This window comes from Nerophis lumbriciformis, linkage group LG11 (genome assembly GCF_033978685.3).
Source record: "Nerophis lumbriciformis linkage group LG11, RoL_Nlum_v2.1, whole genome shotgun sequence".
Classification (NCBI taxonomy): domain Eukaryota; kingdom Metazoa; phylum Chordata; class Actinopteri; order Syngnathiformes; family Syngnathidae; genus Nerophis; species Nerophis lumbriciformis.
In genome coordinates, this window is record NC_084558.2 from 46,858,328 (window position 1) to 46,872,140 (window position 13,813).

General features: G+C 40.8%; 1 pseudogene; it reads left to right on the forward strand.

The window, feature by feature from the left end:
- Positions 1–13,813, forward strand: part of LOC133610168 (RIMS-binding protein 2-like) — a 115,455-nt pseudogene that overhangs the window by 55,932 nt on the left and 45,710 nt on the right.

Below are 13,813 nucleotides of genomic sequence, written 5' to 3' on the forward strand. Positions count from 1 at the left end.
CTTTGTGTCTAAACAGAACAATAAGGGCAGAATGTTTCAGGTATTTCTTTCCTTCTGTCATTCATTTCACCATGTGTGCATTTTGCAGCCCCCTTTAACCCCAACAGGATCAATTGAGTGTCAGATTGTTGTCATTGATGGTGTAATTCTCGTCCCCTATAGCAGGGCAATGTGTTATGTGTGTGTGTGTGTGTATATATATGTATGTATGTAAATGTGTATGTATGTTTAAATGTGTGTGTAAACATGTATGTGTGTGTGTGTATGTGTGTGTGCGCAGCGGTGCAGAAGAATGAACACTTTGATTACACTTCACTTGTAGTACAACACGCACACTGTTACACAATGTACAGCAGGGGTGTCCAAAGTGCGGCCCGGGGGGCCATTTGTGGTCCGCAGCTTTTTTTTTTTTAACGGCCCGCGACACATTCTACAAATACGACTACAAAAAAAACGTAAAAAGTGGAATAAAAGGTTACAGGTGCAATGTAACAACAAAATGATGTAATGTTGACTCTAGTAACACACAGCCATGCAGCTTTGCCATTTCTTTAAAACTGTCATCGCTCAAAATATAATAATGCATCAAAATCAATGTTGTTATGAATTATTGACTTATTTAAGGCTCCAGTTACTTCACATTAATATTACACTTTGAAATACTTATTGGGGGAAAATGTTGCATATTTTGTGTGTTTGCCATAAAAAAAACTAACTTGTCTTTGACAAAAAGGGCATAAAACAGGAAAAAAAAAAATCAAATTTTTTGTTTAATAAAAGCAGATAAATACAAATAAAATAAATATATATATACTGTATGTATATATAATCTACAGATAGATCTGAAATTGTTCTACTGATTTAAGTGTTGAATGTTAAAAAAATATATATATCTACATATATATATGTATATACATACATATATATATATATATATATATATATATATATGTATATACATATATATATACACATATATATATATATATATATATATATATATATATACACACACACACACACATATATATATATATATATATATATATATATATATATGTATATATATATATATATATATATATATATATACATACATACATACATACATACATATATATATATGTGTATATAGATACATATATATAATCGACAGATTTAAAATTGATCTAAAGATTTAAGTGATGAAAGTAGAAAAAAAAAAATATATATATATATATACGTATATATACACATGTATATATATATATATATATATATATATATATATATATATATATATATATATATATAGTATTGTGAAATTAAAAATATGAAAATGGCCGCCGCATGCCTTCATTTTTCAGTTTGGCCACCCCTGATGTGCAGTAAAGCCAGGTGTATAGAGTAGACGAAGGTCACCTGATGAGTTCTTTGTGTGTCCCAAGGTGAAGGTGTGTGACCTGGAGCAGACATGCAGGTCACAGAGTGAACACTTCCATCAGCTGTCCAAAGAAGTGCTGAGTTTGCGTTTACAATCCATCCTGCAGTTAACCCCGCCTCTAAGTGCCAAGGTCTGCGCACATCACAGGTGGGACCAAGAGACCTGGTTGGATCTGAAAGCAGACGCACGCAGGTGAGTGACATTTGTATTCTGCATGTTCTTTCTCTGAAGTCACATCCAAACACTCCCCTGAGAAATCATGTCAACCCAAACAGTCTGACCCAGACATATTTTAGGACAATAATCACACATCAAGACTGAATCCAAACACTCCCCTGAGAGATCATGTCAACCCAAAAGGTCCGACCCAAACATATTTTAAAGACAATAATCACATATCAGCTAGAAACCTGTGCCAGGCCCTGAATAGAAGTCCTGAATCCAGACCATGATCGGGGTCAGCCCAAAATGTATTTTTTTTCTTGTTCTTTATATCATGTTTGACAGATGGATCATAACTTGTTCAGTGACCAGAGTGGACCCTCTTGTCAGTCATCCACTGCCTTTGTCTCTGTGGGTGGAGGCGGCACCGCTCACACACATACACACATGCACATACCCACACGCACTCACGGACACACACACACACACACACACACACGAAGCTCATAATGGAAACATAAGCTAAGGTCGTATAAATGATCCTGATCAGCCCCAAAATCAATTCATTCTTATTACATTTCGAATATTTACAGAAAGTTTGATGGAAATCTGGCCATAACTTTTTTAATTATGTTTCCTACGTTCCTACCTATGTATCAGCCTACCTACCTGTCTACCTACCTACCTACCTACCTGTCTACCTACCTACCTACCAACCACCTGTCTACCTGCCTTCCTACCAACCTACCTGTCTACCTACCTATTAGCCTGCCTATCTACCTGTCTACCTACATGCCTACCTGCGTAATGAAGTGAAAAAGTTGTATTGGGACACCCTTATCAAAAACTGTATCTTAGGCAAAGCAGGGCGTACAAAAACCGAGTTACTCTGTATTGTTGTAATAAGTACAAGATATGGCTTAATTCTTGAGTATAAATGACATGACGCAATACCGTCCCAATACTTGTGCTGTGTCTGAATTAAGAGAGACAAAGGTGTCCCAATACTTTTGCTGAGTCTGTATAAAGAGACACATGAGTGTCCCAATACTTTTGCTGAGTGTGTGTAAAGAGACACAGGTGCCCCAATACTTTTGCTGAGTCTGTATAAAAGAGACACAGGTGTCCCAATACTTTTGCTGAGTCTGTATAAATAGACACGTGTCCCAATACTTTTGCTGAGTCTGTATAAAGAGACACAGGTGTACCAATACTTTTGCTGTCTGTATATAATGACACAGGTGTCCCAATACTTTTGCTGAGTCTGTAAAAAGAGACACAGGTGTCCCAATACTTTTTCTGAGTCTGTATAAAGAGGCACAGGTGTCCCGATACTTTTGCTGAGTCTGTATAAAGAGACACATGGGTGTCCCAATACTTTTGCTGAGTGTGTGTAAAGAGACACAGGTGCCCCAATACTTTTGCTGAGTCTGCATAAAAGAGACACAGGTGTCCCAATAATTTTGCTGAGTCTGTATAAATAGACACGTGTCCAAATACTTTTGCTGAGTCTGTATAAAGAGACACAGGTGTACCAATACTTTTGCTGTGTCTGTATAAAATGACACAGGTGTCCCAATACATTTGCTGAGTCTGTATAAAGAGACACAGGTGTCCCAATACTTTTTCTGAGTCTGTATAAAGAGGCACAGGTGTCCCGATACTTTTGCTGAGTCTGTATAAAGAGACACAGATGTCCCAATACTTTTGCTGAGTCTGTATAAAGAGACACAGGTGTCCCAATACGTTTTCTGAGTCTGTATAAAGAGACACAGGTGTCCCAATACTTTTGATGTGTTTGTATAAAGAGACACAGGTGTCCTAATACTTTTGCTGTGTCAGTATAAAGAGACACAGGTGTCCCAATACTTTTGCTGAGTCTGTATAAAGAGACACAGGTGTCCCAATACTTTTGCTGTGTCAGTATAAAGAGACACAGATGTCCCAATACTTTTGCTGAGTCTGTATAAAGAGACACAGGTGTCCCAATACTTTTGCTGTGTCAGTATTAAGAGACACAGGTGTCCCAATACTTTTGCTGAGTCTGTATAAAGAGACACAGGTGTCCTGATACTTTTGCTGAGTCTGTATAAAGAGACACAGGTGTCCCAATACTTTTGCTGAGTCTGTATAAAGAGACACAGGTGTCCCAATACTTTTGCTGTGTCAGTATAAAGAGACACAGGTGTCCCAATACTTTTGCTGAGTCTGTATAAAGAGACACAGGTGTCCCAATACTTTTGCTGAGTCTGTATAAAGAGACACAGGTGTCCCAATACTTTTGCTGTGTCAGTATTAAGAGACACAGGTGTCCCAATACTTTTGCTGAGTCTGTATAAATAGACACATGTGTCCCAATACTTTTGCTGAGTCTGTATAAAGAGACACAGGTGTCCCAATACTTTTGCTGAGTCTGTATGAAGAGACACAGGTGTACCAATACTTTTGCTGTGTCTGTATAAAATGACACAGGTGTCCCAATACTTTTGCTGAGTCTGTATAAAGAGACACAGGTGTCCCAATACTTTTGCTGAGTCTGTATAAAGAGACACAGGTGTCCCAATACTTTTTCTGAGTCTGTATAAAGAGACACAGGTGTCCCAATACTTTTGCTGAGTCTGTATAAAGAGACACAGGTGTCCCAATACTTCTGTCCATCACGTGAGCTGAGCAATCAACAGAACATCTTTAGTACGCACTGATTTATGGCCGTCCGCCATCTTTAATGGTGTCGGAAGGTTCAAGAACATCAAATGAGTGATTTCACGCTTACTTGACTTGAGCATCATCTCCATCCATCTAATGCAAATGCATGATCAATATCCACTGTAATTGATCACAGGGCTGACGTAAGAGGTGAGTATTGTAAAAAACTGCAGTGCCAGCACGTCAGTCTGCTAAACATTTATTCATGAGATATGAGAAGGTGTGCAGCATACCAGTCGCACGTACTGTACACCTGCAGTACTTTTTGCCTCACTCCCGTGAGAATCCTGCGGTGACTGAAGCAATAAGGAGTGGCGGTTGCTTAATTCGGTGTTTCTTAGAGGGCAGCAATAAAAAATATCTTTCTCACCTGTGGCACAGTGGTATTCAGGTGTAATACACTTGTCCACCACTTGTGGCAGTAACGATCAAACCCATCCATCCATCCATCCATTTCTACCGCTTGTCGTGGGGGTGCTGGAGCCTATCTCAGCTGCATTCGGGCGGAAGGCGTTTTACACCCTGGACAAGTCGACAAACAGAAGAAGTCTGGAGCTAAAGTCATAAAGAAGTTTCTTAAGCCCCAAAATTTTTATTTTCATTTGTACCTTAATTTAATTAAAAAATAAATGTTTTATTCATTTATTCTATGTATTTTACCACAACATTGACTTTTTGTCAGTTATCTATGAGTCTTCTGCAGTATATTTGGTTAGTATCGTAAATTCCGGACTATAAGTTGCTACTTTTTCATACGCTTTGAAGCCCACAGCTTTTTATGGATTGTTCTTCGCTGACGGTCATTATGCAAATAGCTTAAAAAAAACAAAAAAAACAAGCAAAGACACTGAACTGGTGTGTTATTGTCTGTGCTATAGCGCCACCTTTTGGAAGAGTATGCTTACTGCATGTGCTACATTGCCTTTCTGTTTAGACTGAGCTTTCAACCGGAAGTAGAAGTGCGGTTCCGTCTTCTAGCCCCTCATAGTGTTTCTACTTGTATGGATTCTTCATTCATTACTCCAAACGATGTTTATAAGTTTTACAATATAACTACAACAATCCTTACTTACTAAAGCGTCCCATGTGTGATGTCTGTGAGACGATGACTTCTGTTTTGTTTGATCATTCGTTTTACTGCCGTGTTACAGACACCATTTGGAAACAATTAAGGTATGTAAATAAACATTTACAGAATATTTCTGTGTAAATAACTCATTTCACAACGTTTATATCTGTGACTTATAGTCCGGTGCGGCTTATATATGGAAAACATTATGTGTCTTACCCCGAGGGCATCCCTGATATTTGAGGACTAACGTGCAACACCTGCCGGGCCCGCTCACTCGCTCCAACAGCGGATCAATCGGAACACAATAAGATCCAAATGGCTCAAAGGAGGCATGGCAGTCGCTCTTTAACTGTGATGGAAATCAATTTCTCCCAGGCGATGAGAGCCAAACACTGATCTCCCGGTTCTTGCAGTGCCCACAGCAGACTGGAGACAAAGGAGGACCGCATTGGCCGTCCGTCAAGTCCCGCACCCTCACAGCGGACCGCACCAGCTGCCCCCGGCGGCTGAACCCGTCCGAGGTGAGTGGTGTAAGCCTGGTCATTACGTTACTGTATCGTGATATCTCACCTAGTGGAGGAGAGTGGATCTCCAAACTGTCGCTACCAAAGCTCTCAGTCTGGGTAGACTTTTTACAAGATTCCGGATCAGGACGGCAAGCTCAAACTTGAGGGGTTTTAGTACGGATCCAGTTTCCGCCATCTAAGTCACTGCCGTTGCATCGTTGGGCGACCTTGTGTACTTCAATCTTTCCCAGAGTCAGGTACAGAGAGAGTGTGGCCAATGTAGTCACCTGTAGGACGGGGCTATTCAACTATGTCATGAAGATCCTAAGGACTCAGGGGCCAGACATCAAAATGTGCAGGTTTTGTCTGGAAGATTGTATTCCTTTGAGACTGTGTTGAAGAAGGAGCTGAGCCGGAAGGCAAAGCTCTCAATTTACCGGTCGATCTACGTTACCATCCTCACCTATGGTCATGAGCTTTGGGTTATGACCGAAAGGACAAGATCACGGGTACAAGCGGCCGAAATGAGTTTCCTCCGCCGGGTGGCGGGGCTCTCCCTTAGAGATAGGGTGAGAAGCTCTGTCATCTGGGAGAAGCTCAAAGTAAAGCCGCTGCTCCTCCACATCGAGAGGAGCAAGATGAGGTGGTCCGGGCATCTGGTCAGGATGCCACCCGAACGCCGCCCTAGGGAGGTTTTTCGGGCGCATCAGACCGGTAGGAGGCCACGGGGAAGACCCAGGACACGTTGGAAAGACTATGTCTCCCGGCTGCCCTGGGAACGCCTCGGGATCCCCCGGGAGGAGCTGGACTAAGTGGCTGGAGAGAGGGATGTCTGGGCTTCCCTGCTTAGGCTGCTGGCCCGACCTCGGATAAACGGAAGAAGATGGATGGATGGATGGATGACTGTGTTTAGTAAACATGTCAGCTTTCATACTTGCCTGTCAATCATTTCATTATTCTGTTCCAGCGTGTGCAGGTAGTTGACAGCATGAAGAAACAGAAGCTCCAGAGGTTTTGGGTGAAAAGCTTTGGCGGATCAAATGTGGACTGGAAACCGCCAGTTGAATAGGGTTGATTTAGAAGATCCTCTGGGCAGACTCTCTCTGATTGGTCAAAAGCTCCTCACGTGACTACGGGTCGCCATTTTGCTGCCAACTTTGAAACCGAGTTGGCCATAATCTCTCTATACATGGGTCTTTCTACTGCGTGAACCCTGGTCGCCGGCATGAGCGTGCTGACTCCCGAGCTAAAATCATCAATCATCAATGCTAAAGCCATCACTGCCCTTGAAGTTGTCGGGGAGTGAGGTTTACCAAGTACGCTGGCTGGCCTCCGTTACACTCGTGCCCACCGCCACCCTCACCGGTATGGGGGCCTACAGGTGGACGTATACAGTCCGTAAGGCTGATTGTTTGTTTGTGTGAACGGTCCTGATTTTAAAAGTAGAACTGTTGTGGTCTTAACCCTGTCAACTGAGAGTAGTCGACATTCTAGTTTGCTGTTCAGATGCTGTTAGGGGAATGTTTTCCCACCTTAGAAGTTACGATCTTTGGCCTTGGTTTTGCTGGAAGAAGATAAAGGAGGTCTCATCCAAACACACACAAGTCCCTCTGGTTTAATTGGCAGGATGTACCAGATGCGGTGAGGGAGAGTGGACAACACATACGGCAAGTCAACTTTCAGTGTCGATCCCTGCCAAGGCTGGCAACAAGGTGGACAAAAGCATATGAGAAGGGCGACCATTTTAGAGAAGCTTGATCTCTTCAGCACTGGTATTGCTATTGTTTGTACTGACTCCTTTGTTCAATCTTGGATCCTAGTCACCTATCTTTATTCAGACCGCCTCAGAACTTAAGAATGTGGGAGGACTTTTCCCTGCAGGAGTGAATTAGTAAGAGAAGGTTATCTCATCCTGCTTCCTGATAACCTATCATGAACGTGTGACGTTTGTCTTTGCATTTCCATCTTGAGATGGAGGATGAAGCGAGCCCACCAGCCAGGCCCAAGCCTCGGTACACGGGCCAGGTCCGTCTTTGCACTGCCCGATACAGGTGAGCAACACCCGCTGAAGTTAAAGCCTCCCGAGTTGCTTGCAATAATGACATTTCCTCCAGTTATAACCCCTACGACGGACCGAACGAGCACCCTGAAGCAGAGCTCCCCCTTGTGGCGGGGAAGTATTTGTACGTCTACGGCAACATGGACGACGACGGCTTCTATGAAGGTGAGAAGTCGCTATCATTCTGTGCTAAATGATGGCTTTGTTCCACTGCAGCTGACTGATTCTAAAATTTGTTATTGCAAATAGAACATCGTAAAGTGAAAGAAAAGATCAAACAAGTGATATAGAATGAGAAAAAGTTGCAATGTTGACTCTAATAACAAAGCAGTTTTTTTTCTTTGAAACTGTCATTGCTCAATAATAATAATGAATAATAAATCAATGTTATGAATTATTGACAGTGTTTGCCACAACAAAAAGGGCAAAAAAACAAACAAAAAGAGCATGAAATAATAATAAAAACTTATGAAGTTGATCTAAAGACCTCAGTGTTATATAAATGTATGCCTTTTTTAACACTCTTATGAGTGGGGCACTTTTTAAACTGCTCAAAAGATAATTAAATAAAATCTATGTTATGAATTATTGACATATTCAAGGCTCCAATTACTTCACATCAAATATTACACTTTGAAATTAGTTTTGGGTAGGGATGTCCGATAATGGATTTTTCCCGATATCCCGATATTGTCCAACTCTTTAATTACCGATACCGATATATCAACCGATATATACAGCCGTGGAATTAACACATTATTATGCCTAATTTGGACAACCAGGTGTGGTGAAGATAAGGTACTTTTAAAAAAATAAAAATAAGATAAATTAATTAAAAACATTTTCTTGAAAAAAAAAGAAAGTAAAACAATATAAAAACAGTTACATAGAAACTAGTAATTAATGAAAATTAGTCAAATTAACTGTTAAAGGTTAGTACTATTAGTGGACCAGCAGCTTACGGACTGTATCCCTTGCAGACTGCATTGATATATATTGATATATAATGTAAGAACCAGAATATTAATAACAGAAAGAAACAACCCTTTTGTGTGAATGAGTGTGAATGAGTGTAAATGGGGGAGGGAGGTTTTTTGGGTTGGTGCACTAATTGTAAGTGTATCTTGTGTTTTTTTATGTTGATTTAATAAAAATAAAAAAACGATACTGATAATTAAAAAAAACGATACCGATAATTTCCGATATTACATTTTAACGCATTTATCGGCCGTTAATATTGGCAGGCCGATATTATCGGACATCTCTAGTTTTGGGGAAAACAATTCTAAATTGTGAGTGTTTGCCACAACAAAAAAAGTTGTCTTCAACAAAAAGGGCAAAAAAAAGCATGAAAAAAATAATCAAAAACTTATGACGTTGCTCTAAAGACCTCAGTGTTGTAGAAAGTAAAGAAATAAATACATGTATGACTTTTTTAAACACTGATATGAGTGGGACACTTTTTAAACTGCTCAGAAGATAATTAAATAAAATCTATGTTGTTATGAATTATTGACATATTCAAGGTTCCAATCACTTCACAGCAAATATTACACTTTGAAATATTTTTTGGGGAAATATTGCATATTTTGGGTGTTAAATAAAGTTGTCTATGACTATAAAATAAACAACCAAAAAATAAATACACAAAAGTGGAAAAAATAATGTATAACTAATTTATAACAATTTTATGAGTGAGGCCCTTAAGTTGAAAAACTTATTCAGGTGTTACCATTTAGTGTCAATTTTTTTTTTTTTTTTTTTAATCGTGTTCTGTTTGTGTTGTGTTGTGTTTGCTCGGTACTCGTTTTATCTTTTAACCTGCTCATTGTACAGCACTTTGGCTACCCCTGTGGTAAATTTTAAATGTGCTCTATAAATAAAGTTGATTTGATTTGATTTGAATTGTACGGAATATGTACTGTACTGCGCATTCTACTAATAAAAGTTTCAATCAATCAATCAATCAATCAATGCTTTGATTGTTCAGAGTGTGGCCCTCAGTTTGGACAGGCGTGTTGTAAAGTCACAGAAATCCAACTTGTCCACTTCACAGATGAGCTCAGGGACTACTTTCCAACATTTGCCTCCTAATCAGCAGCCATGCATTCATCCTCAATAGTCAGAAGGAGGAGGAGGAGGAGGACGCTATGCTAAGCTGCACTGACTCATTCAAGATGGCGGCAAGTGTGTGTTTGTCTTGAAAGACGTACACTCATGTCAAGATGGGACCATGCTCTCTTTTAGCTTGATGACTAATACAGCTGGGCGCAACTACATCATCACACACACACACACACACACACACACACACACACACACACACACACACACACACACACACACACACACACACACACACACACACACACACAGATGGCCTAAAGTGGTAGAGTTCAGTGAGAATAAAAAGGATTTAAGAACCATGATAGCGAGCTCTTGCCTGGGAGAAGAAGTAGAGAACAGCTTGTTCAACTGCAAAGGCAGTTTGCTCCCGGGTGTTCCTGGAAATGTTCTAGGAAGTTCAAGTTGAGATGATTAATAAATCATGACAAGGCTTTCGCTGCAGCGGGGGTGTCCAGACGTGTTCCACTGAGGGCCACACGCTGGAAAATCAAATCGTGTTGATTTGTTTTTCCATTTTCATAGTCAATACACTCCAGTAGGAAGGGATTCATTGCAGTTTACCTGACACATGACACCTGACACTTTGAGCAGGGTGCACTATCCACTGTCGCCACCAGATGGCGGTAGAGTGTTGAATAGCTTCAAATGTGTTTGGCGGCAATTCCAACTTTGACCATTGTGTCAGTTGCTATGTAGAGTGGCGCTTCCCATCGTTTTCAGCAGACTGCATTGCAAATTGATTAACCCCCGCCCACTTTAAATGATTTGAAGGTTTACTTTAATAATTTTGCATGTCATGTTAAATTATTTGAAAGGCCAATTTAAATGATTTGGCGGGCCAAATTGAATTCTTTAGAAGGCCACATTAGTAATTTAGCAGTCAATTTTTAAATGATTTGAAGGGTCACATTGAATGGTTTGCCAGGTCACTTTAAATGATTTAGGGTGTCACATTAATTTGTTTGGAACCTTAAATGATTTGGAGAATCACAATAAATGATTTGCTGGGCCACAATAAATTATTTTTAGGGTCACACATTTATTTGGAGTGCCAAATTAAATGATTTGGCAGGCCACGTTAAATTATTTTGAGGGCCACAATTAATATTTTAGAAGACCATTTGTATGATTTAGCGGGTCTAAGTAATTTGGAGGGTAATTATAAATGATTTGGCGGGTCACATGATATGATTTGGTGTGTCACATGAAATGATTTAGTGGGTCACATGAAATGAATTGAAGGGTCACGTGAAACGATAATGAAAGGTCACATGACATGATTTGGTGGGTCACAATAAATGTACTGGTGGGTCACATGAAATTATTTGAAGGGTCACGTTAAATGATTTAAAGGGTCACGGTAAATGATTTGAAGGGTAACATTAAAGGATTTGGTGGGTCACAAATAATTTGAAGGTTCACATTAAATGATTTGGTGGGTCACATTAAATTATTTAAAGGGTCACATGAAATCATTTAGTGGGTCACGTTAAATGATTTGAAGGGTCACATGAAATGATTTGAAGGGTCACGTTAAATTATTTGAAGGGTCACATTAAATGATTTGGTGGGTCACAAATAATTTGAAGGGTCACATTAAATTATTTGAAGGGTCACATTAAATAATTTGAAGGGTCACATTAAATTATTTGAAGGGTCACGTTAAATTATTTGGCGGCTCACATGAAATGATCTGGTGGGTGACGTGCAATAGAAGAACGAATGAAAGAAAAAGCCTCAAGGAGTTCTAAAAAGGTGACTTTTAAAATGTCACCTCATTAGTAAAATTATGTTCTTCAGTCCACCGAGGACTTAGACAAGTCTGAAGAGAAGCCAAAGACATGAAATATCCTGCACTTGTCAACTATGACCAAGTCCAATATTTTTTGTCATGAGCAACTCTGTACCTATTTCTCTGTCCCAGGGGAGCTCCTGGACGGCCAGCGAGGACTGGTCCCTTCCAACTTTGTGGAGTTCATCCAGGACAAGGAGAAGCTCACCATTCAAGCCGGAGACGGTGGTGAGGAGCATAAAGCCCTGGCCTTGATGACAGTGGACGGGAGTGGTGGCCAGGACCGTCTGCTGGGCTTGTCCAAGGCCTTGGTTCCCTGTAGCAACGGGACAGCGGGGCCCTTGGACCCCGAGGACCTGGCTGAAGACGTTGTGCCTTATCCTCGTAAGATCACCTTGATCAAGCAACTGGCGCGGAGCGTCATCGTGGCCTGGGATCCTCCGGTCGTGCCTTTGGGCTGGGGGAACATCTCCGGCTACCAGGTGTCGGTGGACGGCGAGCTGCGTGCCACTTTACAGTCCGGCGGACGCACCAAGTCCTTGCTGGAGAAGCTGGACCTGGACGGCTGCGTTCACCGCGTGTCCGTGCAGAGCGTCACCGACAGGGGCGTGTCGGACCAGCTGCGCTGCACTTTGTTGGTGGGAGCCAACGTGGTGGTGGCCCCTTGTGGCCTCCGGGTGGACGACATCCGGCGGGACACGGCCGAGCTCTCTTGGTTGCCTAGCAACAGTAACTACGGTCACACCGTCTTCCTGGACGGGGCGGAGCACGCGGTGTTGAAGCCGGGCAGGTACAGACTGCGTTTCTTCAACCTGAAGCCGCTGACGGTGTACAAGGTGACGGTGTCGGCGCAGCCCCACCAGGTGCCGTGGCAACTGCCTCTGGAGCAGCGGGAGAGGAAGGAGGCAGGAGTGGAGTTCTGCACTCAGGCTGCAGGTCAGCACTTCATCATGGAGTCAATGATCTATGTTTAGACTCACAAACATCTCTTTACCAAGTTTACATCTACACTCACAGGCCACAACGTAGCTACACGTTAGCTCAGGGGTGTCCAAACTACGGCTCACGGGCCAAGTGCGCCCTGAGAGTCGTCACAAGATTACCGTGTGTCTTGAGCCTACTTTAATGACCTTATATTAAATTATATCTTGTGGGTAGGGATGTCACGGTACAAACATTTCTTATCACGGTTATTGTGACCATGGTTATTGTGTCCTCAAAATTTCCAAAAACTACTTAAACCAAAGTTTTATTTAAAAAAACACAAACAACACAGTCAAAATGTATGAATGTAGCTCAAGTATAAAGTTGAATGTGCATACAAAAGCAACACAAGCATTATAAACAAAGTAATATGGCAGAAAACAAAATAATACTATAAATAAATACAAATAAATGTGAACATTTCGAAAGATGGCAACTTATGGACATAAGACGTTACTGCACTTTTTGTCCATATAGATAAAAATAGTGTTCATGTATGAGGTCTAGTCTTACACAGAGGACTGCACAATTATGGGCAAAATAATAATTATGATTACTTTGATCAAGATGGAGATCACGATTATTAATCTGGATTATTCATTATTTTTGGTAAAACAGTGTTGGGGTGTGAACGCAACGGCATCTTGTTATTTGTAATATCTAATAAAAATGCTCTAGATAAATATTATCTATATATTTAAAGACAAATACCGTATTTTTCGGAGTATAAGTCGCACCGGCCGAAAATGCATAATAAAGAAGGAAAAAAACATATATAAGTCGCACTGGAGTATAAATCACATTTTTGGGGGAAATTTATTTGATAAAACCCAACACTAAGAATAGACATTTAAAAGGTAATTTAAAATAAATAAAGAATAGTGAACAACAGGCTGAATAAGTGTACGTTATATGAGGCATAAATAACCAACTGAGAACGTGCCTGGTATGTTAACGTAACATATTATGGTAAGAGTCATTC